Source organism: Carlito syrichta, unplaced genomic scaffold (assembly GCF_000164805.1).
Source record: "Carlito syrichta isolate Samal-C Ts95f unplaced genomic scaffold, Tarsius_syrichta-2.0.1 Scaffold303785, whole genome shotgun sequence".
Classification (NCBI taxonomy): Eukaryota; Metazoa; Chordata; class Mammalia; order Primates; family Tarsiidae; genus Carlito; species Carlito syrichta.
Window position 1 is genome coordinate 785,898 of NW_007247881.1, and position 14,814 is coordinate 800,711.

Genomic DNA, 14,814 nt, shown 5'->3' on the forward strand with positions numbered 1-14,814 from the left:
GGTCCTCAATTAGTTGTGCTATGTTTCCTCTTGCTTGGTAAGCATTTTTGGTCAAACAAGGAATGGCAGAGTTCCACAATTAGATCAAAAGATCAATCCTAATGTACCATTTTCTCCTCACCCTCCTGCTGTAATAAAGTGGCTGCAGTTCTCCAGGGGACAACTCAAAATCCTGGGACTGATATTTCTAAATTAGCTGACTCTCTGACCTTGCTGGTAATTGCGTTAGTTTATCAATGTTCAACACAATTTATTACTCTCCAATATGTACCAAAGTGTTTATCTCTCAACACTAACAATATTAAAAAATCTAAACTATCTATTGCAGCACAAAGAAGCGTCCTTTCATTAGGGAGAAACATAAATAAGTGGGAAATGTCACACGATCTGCCTTAGTACAAAAGAGTTGTGACTCCTGAAAGGGAGGGGGAAGTTGCCTCCTCTGATTTAACAAGGCTAGTTACTAAAATCTGGAAGGAGTGAAATTGAGTTTTATTTCTGTTTGTGTGTGATGCAGGAATGAAATGATGCTTTATGCATTTCTAAAGCAATGGCTTCATTCCAGGAAAAACGAATGGCGTCGATAAAGCCTTATCAAAGCACTTGAAAGTAATGTGGGTCCTGATAGCATCTTGCTCTGGCTTTAAACATGGTGCACTTTGATGGAGACAAGCATTAAGTTCATAGGTCCTATTCTGGGGTGAGAAAATCAACAGCATTAATTCACTACGCTCATCTTAATCATTTTATTATATGTTACTTAAACCTTATGTTTGATTATTCTGGTGAACAAGCTGTGATAAAACTCTGTGCCTATTAGACTAACTCAAAGCAATATGGTACTGAAGTATCCCCCCACCACACACACAAGTTGTCTGGTTTTAACATACTGAGGGCAAGTAAATGTGGCATGTCCTGGCTATAAACAATGTTAATAACCTACCCAGGCAGAAGTAGGTGTGATAAAGATCATACTCTCCAACATTAAGTAATGGCTACCCTTTATCTACTTAAGTCCTTCCCCCAAGAAGTAGACTGCTCTTTACTGTTTCTTCACAGATGATAGAGAAGTTAGGATGGATTCAGTGCATACCCACCCACTCACACACTTACTATCTCCCGTTAAACTGAATCCCTGTGTTCATTCTTCACTCATGGGAATGAGTTTCAGAGACAGCTCATACTCAAATAAAACTCGTCTGAAGGCTTGCCACGCTTTGGCATCTTCATCCTAAACTCTTAGAGTCTTTAAATTATATGTCATATTATCACTACTGTTACTGTTGTTACATATTATTATTACTATATTACCATTATTACCATTGTTACTGTTTTACTTTATTAATAATAAACCTGATATCTTTCCAAGGCAGATAGATATATTTTTAAATTTTTTTTGTTTACCAGCAGCTCATTTTAGTACAAAGAATAAAATACCTTTGGTAATAGAATTATTAAATTTGAGTCCTCTAAGCAATTCACCCTAGGGTTTTTCATAACACTTTAAACCCCATATTTGGGAAACTTGATTGTTTTAATTATAAGCCGAAGTCCTAGAAATTCATTTAGTTTAAAAAAAAATCTGCAACTTCTCTGACATTACTGTAGTGTTGGATGTTATTTATGCTACACTAACATTGCCAACCCAAAGCAAGAAAGCCCCCAAATCTGACCACTGTGTGTGTTGCTCAAGCTAAACTGTACATGTCATCTGCCCTGGTTTAGATGAAGATTTAACATGCACGGAGCACCTCTCAGGAGCCACATCCTGTTCTATCCATTTCATGTATACACTGCATCCTTTCATTAGAAAATATAATACATGAACTTTTGTCCATTTAATAAAGCTTTTACTCAGCTGTGTTGATTAACCTCATAGTGTTTTATTTTCAATAAATAATGACATTTTTTCATTCAGGTAAAAATAAAAGATAAAGAGTAACAATTTGAGCGACAAAAGTCATTGTATTTTATCAAAGTAGCAGATCTTATAAGTATTGAAAAAAAACCCTCTGTCTTAGTTTACTAAGACTACTGTAACAAAATAACTTAGACTGATTCACTTACACATAACAAGAATTTAGTTCTTACAGTTCTAGACTCTGGAAAGTCAAGATCAAGGTGCCAGCAGATCCAGTGTCTGGTGGGGACTCACTCTCTGCTTCACAGATGTTACTTTTTCAGGTGTCCTCACATGGTGAAAGAACAAACAATTAATAATATGACATATAATGTAAAGACTCTAAGATTTATTATAAGGACACTAATCTCATTCATAAGGATAGATCCCTCATGACCAACACCCAACTTTAAAGGCCCAACTTTTAATACTATTACATTGGGGATTAGGTTTCAACATAAGAATTTTGAAGAGACATACACACTCAAATAATAGTAACCTGGATAGCATTAGAGTCCATAATACTCAGTGATTTGTCACAGAAACAAAGATCTGAGTACCACATGTAATCACTCATAAGTGATCCCTGAACATTAATCATGACACTGTAAGAAAGGGATTGGCAGTAGTGGGACACTGCTAGAGGAGGGAGGTGGCACATAACATCAATAAGCATACTCACACTTTACTGGTACGATAACCATGTATGTACCTAACCCTGAATTGTACCCCACATTTTAAAAATAAAAATAAAAAACACAACAAAAAAACACAAAGATCTAACAAAAGTAAATTATATGTGAAGAGAAGTCATCAAAATATAATAAATGCAACTTTTAGCAAAAAGCAAACAAACAGATGGCTGGATCCAATTGCTATGGATGGACTTTTAGTTTTCTAGCAATTACCAGATGGCTTTAAGGTTATAAAAATATTGACCAACAAGGTATGAGGCTATTCCTTTCTGGTTCTTTCATCATAGGATGTTATTGCTCTTTAAAATTCCTGCCAATATAATGAGGAATAATAAGGTGACTGACTATCTCATGTTTAAATTAAAATTTCCCCAACTATCAGTGAGAGTGTGCATCTTTTCATATGCTTATTTATTTATTTTTAGTCTGCCTATTTATATCCTTTCCCCTTTTTTCTTTGAGATGTCCCCCCCCCCCTTGTAAATCAAATTGTGGCAGCTCTTTCTGTATCAGGGATATTTGCCCTTCGTATAGGTCAGGGTTTTCAGTTGATAACAGTGGAAACTGGCTGTTTGAGATTGTCAGAAATTTGTTAAAGGATGTTGAGCTGCTGATAGAATCAGTGGTAAGAGAGTCTTGAGAAACAGGCTTGAGGACAAGATTCCAGGAACAGTACACACACACACACGAAGCATTGAACTGGCTTAGGGAGAACACACACCACCACATCTGTGGCTCTGCTGCTGTCCACTCCTGCAAAGTCAAGTCACCTCACAGAGCCTGTTCCCTCAGGTGGTTTAGTTCTGAATCATGAGGCTGCAGGTAACAGACTGAACACAGGAAATACAGCTGTGCTCCATCTGCAAAGTGGGTGGGAAAAGTGAATTTTCTTACAGTCCTACTTAGAAACAGTGGGATTCAGAATGTGGTTTATCTATACATAGGATGGATATTCAAAAGTGTTTGTGCATCACAAATGATTGATGTCCGTTGTACCTTTTATCTGTCTTATGAGTTGCAAATATTTTTCTTTAATCTATATTTTGGCTTTGTTCATGACATCTTGTATCATATAATTACTTTTAAAATGTTTCTCTCTGTTTATGGCTTCTGGGTTTTCTATCTTACTTAAGAGGCTCCTAAATTTTCTTTTAATATTATTTTACTTTTTACATTTGGATCTTCAATTCATAAGGTTTAGTTTCATATATGAAATAAATTGGACGCAAAGATTTTTTCAGATGAATATCAACACCAGAAAAACCGGTTTTCCTCCATTCATTATTTTGTAATACGTTAAGTTCCCATATAAACCTGTGTATCTTTCTCAGCTCTCTATTTCACTAGTCTTATTCTTGTGCAAATCTATGATGTTTTGAATTATAAGAATTCTTTTTGAAGCTTTATACTGACTTATTAACAAGTCCCAACAGGGCTTTACTTTTTCTTCTCAACATCCTGTTCTGCGGCCTCCTTGGTCCTCTTTGCCCAAAGGCCAAAGAGCCTGGCGTTGGCGCGGGCCATGCGGAGGCTGGCAAAGGCCTTGAAGTTCTTCTCCTCCTCAGTGATGACTCTGGCTTTCTCCTTCTCGTAGATGTTCCGAATGGGCGTGACCTGTCCGGTTAGCTGGGTGGCCAACTTGAGTTCTTCGGCTGAGCGGTCTCCCTTCTTGGGTGCCTAAGGCTTCCTGGGGAAGAGCAAGAGCTTGGAGCGATACCCCTTCAGCCGCTGCACGTTGGCCTGCAGGGACTCGGTGGACTTGTTGCGCCTTCTCGGGTCCACGGAGATGCCGACAGTCCAGGCCACCTTCTTGAGGATGCCAGCCATCCGCAGCTTCCCCAGGCTGAAAGCCCCTGCCGGTTCTCACTCAGGTGTGGTACCTCAGGGTGGGGCACCTGAGGATGGGCCAGACGGGTCCCGACGCGGGGTGCTGGGCGATGCGACGGATCATGGCCCGCCCAGCCTTGGGTCTGAGGATCTTCTGGACCGGCTGATTGAACCACGTGGCCACACGCCGCTGCCAGTCCTCTTGGAATGTGGCTTCAGGATCGTGCCATTCCGGCTGGGCGCCGTGGCTGCCTGCGGCCGTCCTCCGCAAGAGAACAGCCGAGCGGAAAGCGAATTATAAGAATTTTAAGTAACTTTTATAGTTTTAGTAGTAGCAATATACTTTAATAGTGGATCTACAATAGAGATTTTGTTGCTTTTTATGACTGTCTCAAACATTTTAAATAGAAAATTTAGAACGCTTTTACTCAGTTCTAAGAAAACTAATTGAATGTCTGTTCAAAGTTACATTAAGTTTGGTAAGAATCAACCACGTTGTAAGATCAGGATTGACATCCAAGCATACACTCTTTATTCAGTTCTTTTCTTCATCTCTTAATAAGAGTTTGCAGTTTTCTTCGTATAGGTCAAGTAAATTTCTTCTTAAATTAATTCCTGGGTAAGTTACAGTTTTTATTACCATGTGAATGGAATATTCTTTCATTTCAAATAATAATTGTTGACTAGTAGTATAGACAAAACAATGAACTTTTGTTTATTTATCAACATAAGACATCTTTCCAAGTTCATTTGTTACATCTTGATAATAAAAGTTTCATGGATCAAATAAAGCATTTTATTAATCTTTATGTAATATACCAATTATTTGACATATTTATTTTATTAAGTGAAACCTCTTAAATAATGATGAATATGATGAAGGTTGCTATAATTCTTGTGTTTTTGTTAATTTTAGTAATAATGATTTAAATATATAACTGTGATCTTTGTAGCTGGTTTTGAAATAGACTGTATCACATTTAAGTAATTTCCTTCTGTGTAACTTTATATTTAAAATATTTAATGGAATAATTGCTGATTTTTTAAAAGTACCTATTCAACATCTATCAGTATAATCACATGGGCTTTCTCATTTACATTTTTGATATAATTTTGTTGTTGAATCATTCATGCAGTTCAGGACTAAACACTATTTGTCATATTTCTTGTGAATTCAATTAATTAGTATTTTCTTTAGAGTTTATTTTGTACCATAGTATCAAGTTTGGGTATCAGGTATTAGCAACTTTTACTAATGTTTTCCTTATTTTTCATACTCTTGTTTTTTCATCCTCTAGTTCCAAAGAGTAGAAGCTATATAGAGCACATTTTTTCTCTATATAAAGAACCATATTTCTTTAATAACAAATGAGATGTTCTTTGAGGTATTGTATTTCTTCTTATGAGATCAACTAGAATGTATTGCAGAGAGATTATTCTTCTTCTTACTTGGAGATTTGAACTAGATTATGTCTAAGGTCCCATTCAATCCTAACAATCATAATTATTGAATTACATAGGTGTTAGAAGTATAGACTCCAGAGTCAGATTCTAGGGTTTGGATACGAATCTAAGACTTAGTAGTTGTGACAATTTACTTAACTTCATAAAGCCTCAGTTTCTTCATTTTCCAAAGGCAAGGATTAAAGGAAAAACCTATGTAAGTCATTTAGCATAGTGTTTGGCATATGATAAACACTCAGTAAATAATTTCATGTGGATAGAAATTTTCAAGACTTTTTTAGAAAGGATACTTTTCATTTTTAATATGTGGTTTATGTAAGAAAGTTTTTCTTTTAGTATTGTCATGTTCTAGAAAAGTCTTCTTTTGCACAATTATTGTCTTTTTTTAAAAAAACGACTTGTTTCTTAAATTGTCTTATTTTTTGTAGTTTATTTTGGGACTTTTTCTGGTTCTCCACATAATCTTTGGGTAGTGTCAATCACTCTCTTGGCTTTAATTATCATCTATTTACAGATGACTTCCAAACAGCTCTCTCTTCTGAGCATTGGATTCACAAATCATCTGCCTACTAAATGCTCTCACCTGGACATTCCAATGGCACTTCCATCTTGATACAATCACAATGAATCCACCATTTCTCCTCAGATGTTCTCCTAACATGCACAGTCTTGAATGTTATCTGTTTTTAGAAATTATGCTACAATTCTTGTTCACATCAGAAATCTAGAATTATCCTTGACTCCACTCTCTCCACCCTCGTCTCTAATTCCCAAGTTCTAAAATATTCCTCATAGCAGTCCATTACACACCATCCCCACTGACACAGCTCTAGTTTTGGAAAGCATTAACAAATTATTACTTTTGGTTATGAACCACTTCTTTGAAAATGCAAATCTGATGGACCAAGCCCACTACTTCAAAATCAATTTTAATCTCAACTTTCTAACTTTGTTCTCCAGTTGTAATAAATTTATTTTAGTTATTTGAATACATTTTACTTTTTCTTCATTTGATGTCTTTGTACACAAGAAATATTAACTGGAACACTTTCCTATTGTTCGCTGACTGTCTTACTACTGTTCATCCTTAGGTCTTTACTTAACAAAAGCGATATCAGCAATAATATCAATGAAAACAATGAGAATGAAAGTGAACAGTTAATGTATACTTACCACGTGCCAGGCACTCTGCCACATGCTTCAATTATGTCATCACATTTCATCTTCATGGCAACATATGAGATAGGAACTTGTATTAGCTCACACATGAAAAATCTGAGGCTTAGAGAGTTAAAGTAATTTTCCCAAGGTCTTGAATCTTGTATGTGGGAGAATTTGGATTTCAACCCATGTCTCTCTCATTTCTGTGCCTGTTCTCTTTAGATATCATCTGCTCCAGAAGGTATTCCTGGCAAATTATCCTCTTCCCTTTATGTTCATCTGTGCACCACACTCTATAGTGTAATAATTTGTTCCATTCTTTGTGTCTCCAACTAGTTTCGGAACACTAGAAAATCAAGGAGTGCTTGTCCTTTTATTCTTAGCACCCTGCACAGTGTCTAGCATATAGTAGGTGCTTAATAAATATTTAATATATAACTACCATGGTCTGAATATCTGTGTACCCCTAAAAATTATATTGTCGTTTTAAGCCTTTAGATGATACTATTAAGAAATGTTAAGATGATTATATTGTGAGGGAAGAACCCTTATGAATGGGATTAGTGTCCCCATAAAATAAACCCAGAATACCAGGTCAAGAACTCATCCTAGAAGAAGTGCGACATACCTCATTGCTGAATATCACTATGGTCACCTTTGAAATACTCCTCTCAGGAAGCTATGCACCAACACTAGTGCCTAGTCCTCCTCACTGATGATGAGAGGTCTGGAATGGCTATCAGAGCTATCATCATATTACCCTTGATGTTCTAAATGTCATCAAAATGTTTTCCTTTAAATATTTCCTTCATCTTGGGTAAAGAAAAAAGTCATTGGGGGCTAGATCCAGTGAGTAGGGCAGGCTTTTCAATACAGTTATGTATTTACTGGCTAAAAACTCCCTCACAGACAGTGCTGTGTGAGACGGTGCCTTGTTGTGATTCAGGAGCTCCTTTGGGATCATTTTTGCACACACCTTTCTCATGCCAAGATTTTCAGTTAGGATTTTTGTAACTGTTTCTCTCCTGGTGCTTATTTGGTCTGCTATGCTTCTCACAGTCAGCTGACAATTTTGATGCACAATTTGATACATTTTTACGTTTTCATCAATTCTGCTTGTTACTGGCAATCCTGACATCTTTTCATCAATGATGTTTTCTCCCCCCTTCAGAAAAATGTTTAATCCATTTGTACACTGCCATTTTCTTCATGACATTAGCCCTATAAACTTGGACTAACGTGTCCCTGATTTCACTTCCACTTTTGTCAAGTTTGATGTTTATTTTTGGCTTTGATTCAAGCTCCTGCTTTCTTGTGATGGCGCACAAAAACATGCAACAACAATGATGAGCACCATTCATCAAGACACTGCCACAAGTCAACATGAACACAGCTGTGAGACACTGATATACCAAGGTTATGAAACCTTTCTGAGTTGTTCGTACTGCACTGCCAAGCGCACGGTGGTAAGTTCACAAACTTAATTGTCAGATCTTGTATGCTTCTGGCCCCTTCTATCACAGGAGGACATAGTGGAAAAAATGCTGTCCGTGAACTAGAAAGTAGCACCTCACTGGACACCAAAACTGCTAGTGCCTTGATCTTGGACTTCCCCATTCTCCCTAGCTGTGAGAAATAAATTTCTGTTGTGTATAAGCCACCCATTCTATGGTATTTGTTATGGCAGCCTGAATGAACTAGGGAGTCTGATAATGAAGTTTATGAGCTTTTCACTATGTGCTTACATTGGCAGCACCATACAAACAACTTGGAAAGGTTTCATAACCTTCGTATATCAGTGTCTCACAGCTGTGTTCGTGTTGATGTGTGGTGGTGTCTTGCTGAGTGGTGTCCATTATGGTTGCATGTTTTTGTGTGCCATCGTGAGAATGTCAGAGCTTGAATTAGAGTAAAAAATAAGCATTAAATTTCTTGTTAAACTTGGCAAGAGTGGAAGTGGAGTCAGGGACATGTTAGTCCAAGTTTATGGGGATAATGCCATGAAGAAAATGGGCATGTACAAGTGGAGTGAACGTTTTTCTGAGGGGAGAGAAAGTGTCACTGATGAAGACAGGTCAGGATGACAAGTAAGAGCAGAACTGATGAAAACATTGCAAAAATTTGTCAAGTTGTGAATCAAAATCGTCAGCTGACTGTGGGAGGTGTAGCAGACAAAATAAACATTAATAGAGAAGCAGTTAAACATTGATAGAGAAACATCTTAACTGAAAATCTTGACCTGAGAAAGGTTTATGCCAAAATGGTCCTGAAGGAGCTCTTGCCTCACGACAATGCACCAGCTCACACAGCACTGTCTGTGAGGGAGTTTTTAGCCAGTAATAAATAACTGTATTGGAACACTTTCCCTACTCACCTGATCTGGTCCCCCAATGACATTAAAAATATTTATTTAAAGATATGGAGTTCAATTCAGGGTTAGGTATACAAATGGTCATGCAGAGGTAATGTTTGGGCCTCACTTTGGTCCCCACTTCATCTGGTTTGAGATCAGGTACCCTTATTGATGAAGTTGACCTCTCTCCCTTGGCAGTTTCCCACTACTGCCAATCCCTTTCTTATAGTATTATAATAATTGTTCAAAGTCTACTTGTAGGTGAGAACATGTGGTACTCAGTTCTTTGTTTCTGTGATAGATCGCTCAGTATTATAGACTCTAAGTCCATCCAAGTTGCTGCAAAGTTTATAATTTTGTCCTTTATGACTGTGCAATATTCCATTGTGTATATGTACCACATTGACATTTTTCTTTAACTGAAGATAAAGTATATAATGAAGGGAAGGTATTTTGATGATGTTTAAGACATCAAGGATAATACGGTAACAACTCTGATGGCTATTCCAGAAAAAGAGTTCCAAAATTACTTTGACAGGTGGGCTAGGTGCTGGCATTAGTGCATAGCTTCCAAAGAGGTATACTTCAAAGGTGATTGTAGTGATATTCAGCAATGAGGTATGCAGAACTTTTTCTAGGATGAGTTCATGAACTTAATTGTCAGAGCTTGTAAGACAGTAACCCAGAAGTCACTGGGGCCTCAGTGTCCCTTGGCCATCTCCATGGTCTTTTGGATCTAACACTCTTCCTGCAATTCCTTGTAAGTCTAGCCCTTATTTACTCAAGGTTTCTCCTCTCTCTGCTTCTGAGCTATAGCCTGCCATCTTGGTTAACCCCCGTCCCAGTTTTTACCATTTTCTCTCAAATACTACCACCTCACTAATAGTTTATTAATTTTATTGAAATAATGAGTGATTGTTAGTCATTCACAGTCTCCCACTCCTTTTTTCTAGTTTTCCTCTTATGCTTCCTTGAATTCTACATCCATGATTCTTCCTGCCACACTCAGCATCCAGGTGGGTACGCCTTTCTAAGACTTCCTGGAATTCTGGAAATAATGCCATTCCATTGCAGTTGAATGAATGAATGAGTAAATGAGTGAAGATGCAAATGAGTGAATAAGTTCAGGCTGAAGGTTTGAGCTTAGATCTACCTTATATTGCAAACCATTCCCCCAATTTTTCCTTACAGCTGAATAATTGAATATATTGATGCATCACATCTGGTAAAACTGTTTATATTTTATAGGTAACTCTGTTTAGTTATCTCTTAGGTACTGTATTATGAGAGAAAATTGTTTACTTTTTTTCAAAGTGTATTTTTATCTATTTTGGGTTCTGAGACTGTGAGATAAAGTGTCCTCTACTTCTTTGTGTCTGCAACATGATTTAGCAAAATGCTGTGTGCAGAGTAGGCACTCATTTAATAGTGAGTTGATTGATAGAATAATTATTCCACCTATAAACACTTCTGTAGTACATTACCTGATGAGTGTCTATTTCAATATGACTATGGCTATGACCTTCATGTAGTTCATTAGTAAATGAAAAGTATGCTCATTTCCATGGAAGGAAATGAGAATATAAAAAATGTGGTTCTATTTGTAGTGCCATTACTGTCTTACTATTTGATTAAGAACAAATTCTTAACCTTTTAATGCTACCAGTTACCTATGACTTTGATCTCAAGGCTACTGCAATTCCAAAATCCTGGGGAGGATAATGAAATAACCCTGACCTATTTGAAGGGATAAAAATAGGCCACAAATGAGAGAACTCATTGACCAAAATCAATCACTATAGAGGAGAGGTGATGTCTTTAGAAACAAACAAAAAAGCAAACAAGCAGTTTCACAATTACATTTTGTAATCATAACAATTCCCAGTGAGAGTATAGCCATTGTGCTGATAAGGACATCGAAACTGAGAGATTTTAAGAAATATGAGTCAAATCGTATAACTAGTGTGAAGCAGCCATTTCTTGCCCAGTATTATCCCTCCTCTCCTCTCCCCACCTCACATCAACATACTGTTCATTGTCACCTTCTGAGTTTTGAAATGCTTGTGGTGGGATACTTAAAGTCATGACATTCTAGTTTTTTAGGAAAAGGAAAACAGAACTACACTGACCAGAAGTGGCAGCTGAAATAGAAAAGACAACTAATAAAATCTTTGAACATTACCTATGGTCATGCATCTGATGCACCTTTACTGAAACCCTTTTCCGTGCCAGGCGCCATGCTACATCTGCCTTTATACTTACAAAAGGTGAAGAATATTGGAAACCAAAAATGGATATACTTTTCTCAAGGGAGGAAAAAGAAATATTATCGGGAATCAGGATCAGGTGAAAACTAGATTATAAAGAATAATAACACATTAGGAGCAAACACAGGAGGGTTATGATATAAATGACAAATGGGCAGAAAATGATTTAAACAGTCAGTAGAAACAAACAAGGAAAAGATACCCACATGAGTGAAAAGAGACATGAATGTAAAGAAGAGAAAAGCAAAGCTCTGCTGCAAAGAGGATTCGGGGTCGTGAAAGGTGAGAGGGTTCCCAGGTGGGCAAGGGGAGGAAGGGAGGACATTCCAGGTAGAGGGAAAAGCAGACATGAAGGCAGTGAAGCATGCGGGGCCTGTGTGTTTAGGGGCTGTGAGGGTTTTAGTCTACCTGAGGGCCAAGAGCCACTGTGAAAGTGAAAGCAAAGAAAAGTGAAAAAGCAAACTGAAGCCAAATCAAGGAGAATCTTGAGGTGAGGAATTTGGCTTTGTTTGGGCTTTGACTGTAAGCAATGGAGGAGCTGAAAGAAATTTTGAGCAGGAGATCCTAGGATTGAATCTGGGTTTTAGAAACAATATATTGATATTAAAGAGGAGATGGATCAGGTGTAGGTAGTGGGAGTAGGAAAAAGAATGGGGAGACTGGGGTTAGACATTATTTCTGTGAACTAGAAACTGAAACCACTTTTCCATTGGCAGGTAAATGGGAAATGCTACATATCAGCTTTGCTCAATGATTTGACTTGAGTTACAGTCATGTGAAAGTTGGTATGTTTGATAACATCTGAAAGTTGTCACTGACTAGTAATTCTCATTGCTCTTTCTTTTAAATTAAGACTCACTCCGATGATTTTATGGCTGTCTTTGTGCTAAGATTGTTTCACTAATGCTTTTTTTCTTATTTGCTTCCACTGACTGTTTAAATCCTTTCCTGCTAGTTTGACATTTATATCATAACTCTCTTGTGTTTTTTCCTTAATGTGTTATAATTCTTCATAATATGGTCTTTACCTGTTTCTGATTCCTGCTAATATTTCTTTTTTTTTCTCCTGAGAAAAGTATATCCATTTTTGGTTTCAAATGTGCTTCACCTTTTGTAAATATTAAGGCAACGATTCAATTTAATTTTTAAAATAATGCTTTTCTATTTCTTCTTCTGTCAATAAATTACTTTTGTCATCTTTTAAAAGCTGTATTGTCTCATAATTTTCTTCTGTGCTCATACTGTTCCATTTTGTTGTTCCCTAGAGGATGTAAGAATATATATTGATATAATGAACAATGTGGAAAAAAAAAACCAAGAAGAATTTAGGGTCATATTCATACTCTATAGTGTTTACTAGTGATCTATTTCAAAATAAGACTTATATTTCAGTCCTGATGAATCAAATATTTAAGAAACATTCTTTAAGTGGAGAAATATACATGGAAAAAAAATCACTACTGACCCTGTGAGGCCTCCTTGAAAGATTCTTGCTGCGGATGATTTAACTTCAATTTCAGTCCTGCTTCTGCTACTAAGGTTAGCATAGTGCACATTGCTCATGAGGGCTCTGGGAGTATAAATGGGGGTCAGAGATCAAAAAACATAAGATATAATATTAGGTAAAATATTAGCAGCCCTGGAAATATTCACAAAGTCATACATTATGTTAGAGCTACCGTATTCCATGTAGGGAAATAAAAGTGGGAAATTGCACAAGTGACTTATTCCTTTTTTATTACAGAAATTAAAGATCTAATTTAGAATTTTGAATTTATGTAAATAGCCATTAATACCATTTTATTAGTTCAGGTACTCAGGGTATGAACATATAAATAGAACAGGGTTTTTATAGAGTCTACATTAGTAATTAGAGAGTCAAAGTTTATATGTACATGTATATATAAGAGGTTTTTAAAATTTATAGAACTATGAAGATGCTCTGAGCAACCCTTCAAATTCATATTAAATCATGTTTATGAAAATTACTTCATAGATTTTTTTTTCTTCTTTACTAATCACATGATGGTGTGTGGTGATATTGATGCTGAATATATTGGTGACAACTATCAGTTCTTTGTACCTTACAAGTACTTTGGCACATTTGCCATATTTGTATTGTGTCATTCAACCTTCCAAGTCCTACAATTTAGACATCATTCTAGTTTTACAGATGAAGAAAGAGACTCACAGGGAGATAGAAGAACTTGCCCAAGTTCATGTAAGCATGTAGCAGAACTGGGAATGAAAATTAGCTTTGACTGTTAACTAAGGTTGTGCTCTTCTGTTGACCATGTGACATTAGCTATAAAGAAGCACTGACTGTGAACAGAGGTAGAAAATGACTCCATTTAACCCATGATAAGATGGTAGCTTTTTTTTTTTCCCCACTAGGAGTGTTCACAAAAAATCCTGATGATAATTCTGCATAGTTTTTCTCTATGTTATATTCTGGTGGATCACTATATACTTCATAAATATCTAAGTCTTGGACAGAATGCAATAAGTTTTGCTCTTTTACTTTGGCATCTCTTGAACTTGTTTGAAAATTTGTACTTGTACTAGTAAAAGTGGAGAATTATATCACTATTGAATCAACCGGAGTTGTTTATTTCTTTTCTTTGTTTCACCTTTATTTCTGCCTTTAAGAATGGATAAATGTAATATATATGCAAAAAGAAGAGGCATACCCATATACTCGTTAAGATATTTTACCAAGTAGGAAAATACCAATATCCTAAGGCTACTGTTTGCTCTTCCTGCACTCTATTCTTTTCCTTGCTGTCAGAGATAACTATAATTCTGAGTTGTATGCTTAATGCTTCTTTGTTTTTCTTCAAGATTTTATCATATGTGTAGGTGTTCCTACATATTTATAATGTCATTTTAATTTTGAGCTCAACATAAGTCTTTTGAGATACAACCATTTTAATTCTTGTAATTGTAGTTTTTCCTTTTCACTGTACTATATTTTACTAATCCTATATGTTATATTAATATGCCGTAATCAAGCCTTTCTATTATTAATAAGTTTTGGATTTTTCTTATAATTTTGCTGCTACAAATATATTTGCTATGAATATGTTTGTATGTGTCTTCTAAGGCATGTATACAAGGTTTTCTTCAGAGTATTTGTCTAGGAATGGA

At 36.3% G+C, this 14,814-nt stretch overlaps 1 pseudogene across 1 annotated transcript; it reads right to left on the reverse strand.

Moving 5' to 3' along the window:
• Positions 1-4,015: 4,015 nt before the first annotated feature.
• On the reverse strand, positions 4,016-13,223 carry LOC103261595 (annotated as a pseudogene). The gene is made up of 2 exons (XR_002482031.1): positions 13,133-13,223; positions 4,016-4,685 (listed from the first exon to the last, which is right to left on the reverse strand). The product of XR_002482031.1 is annotated as a 60S ribosomal protein L13 pseudogene (transcript).
• Between the last annotated feature and the right edge of the window lie 1,591 nt (positions 13,224-14,814).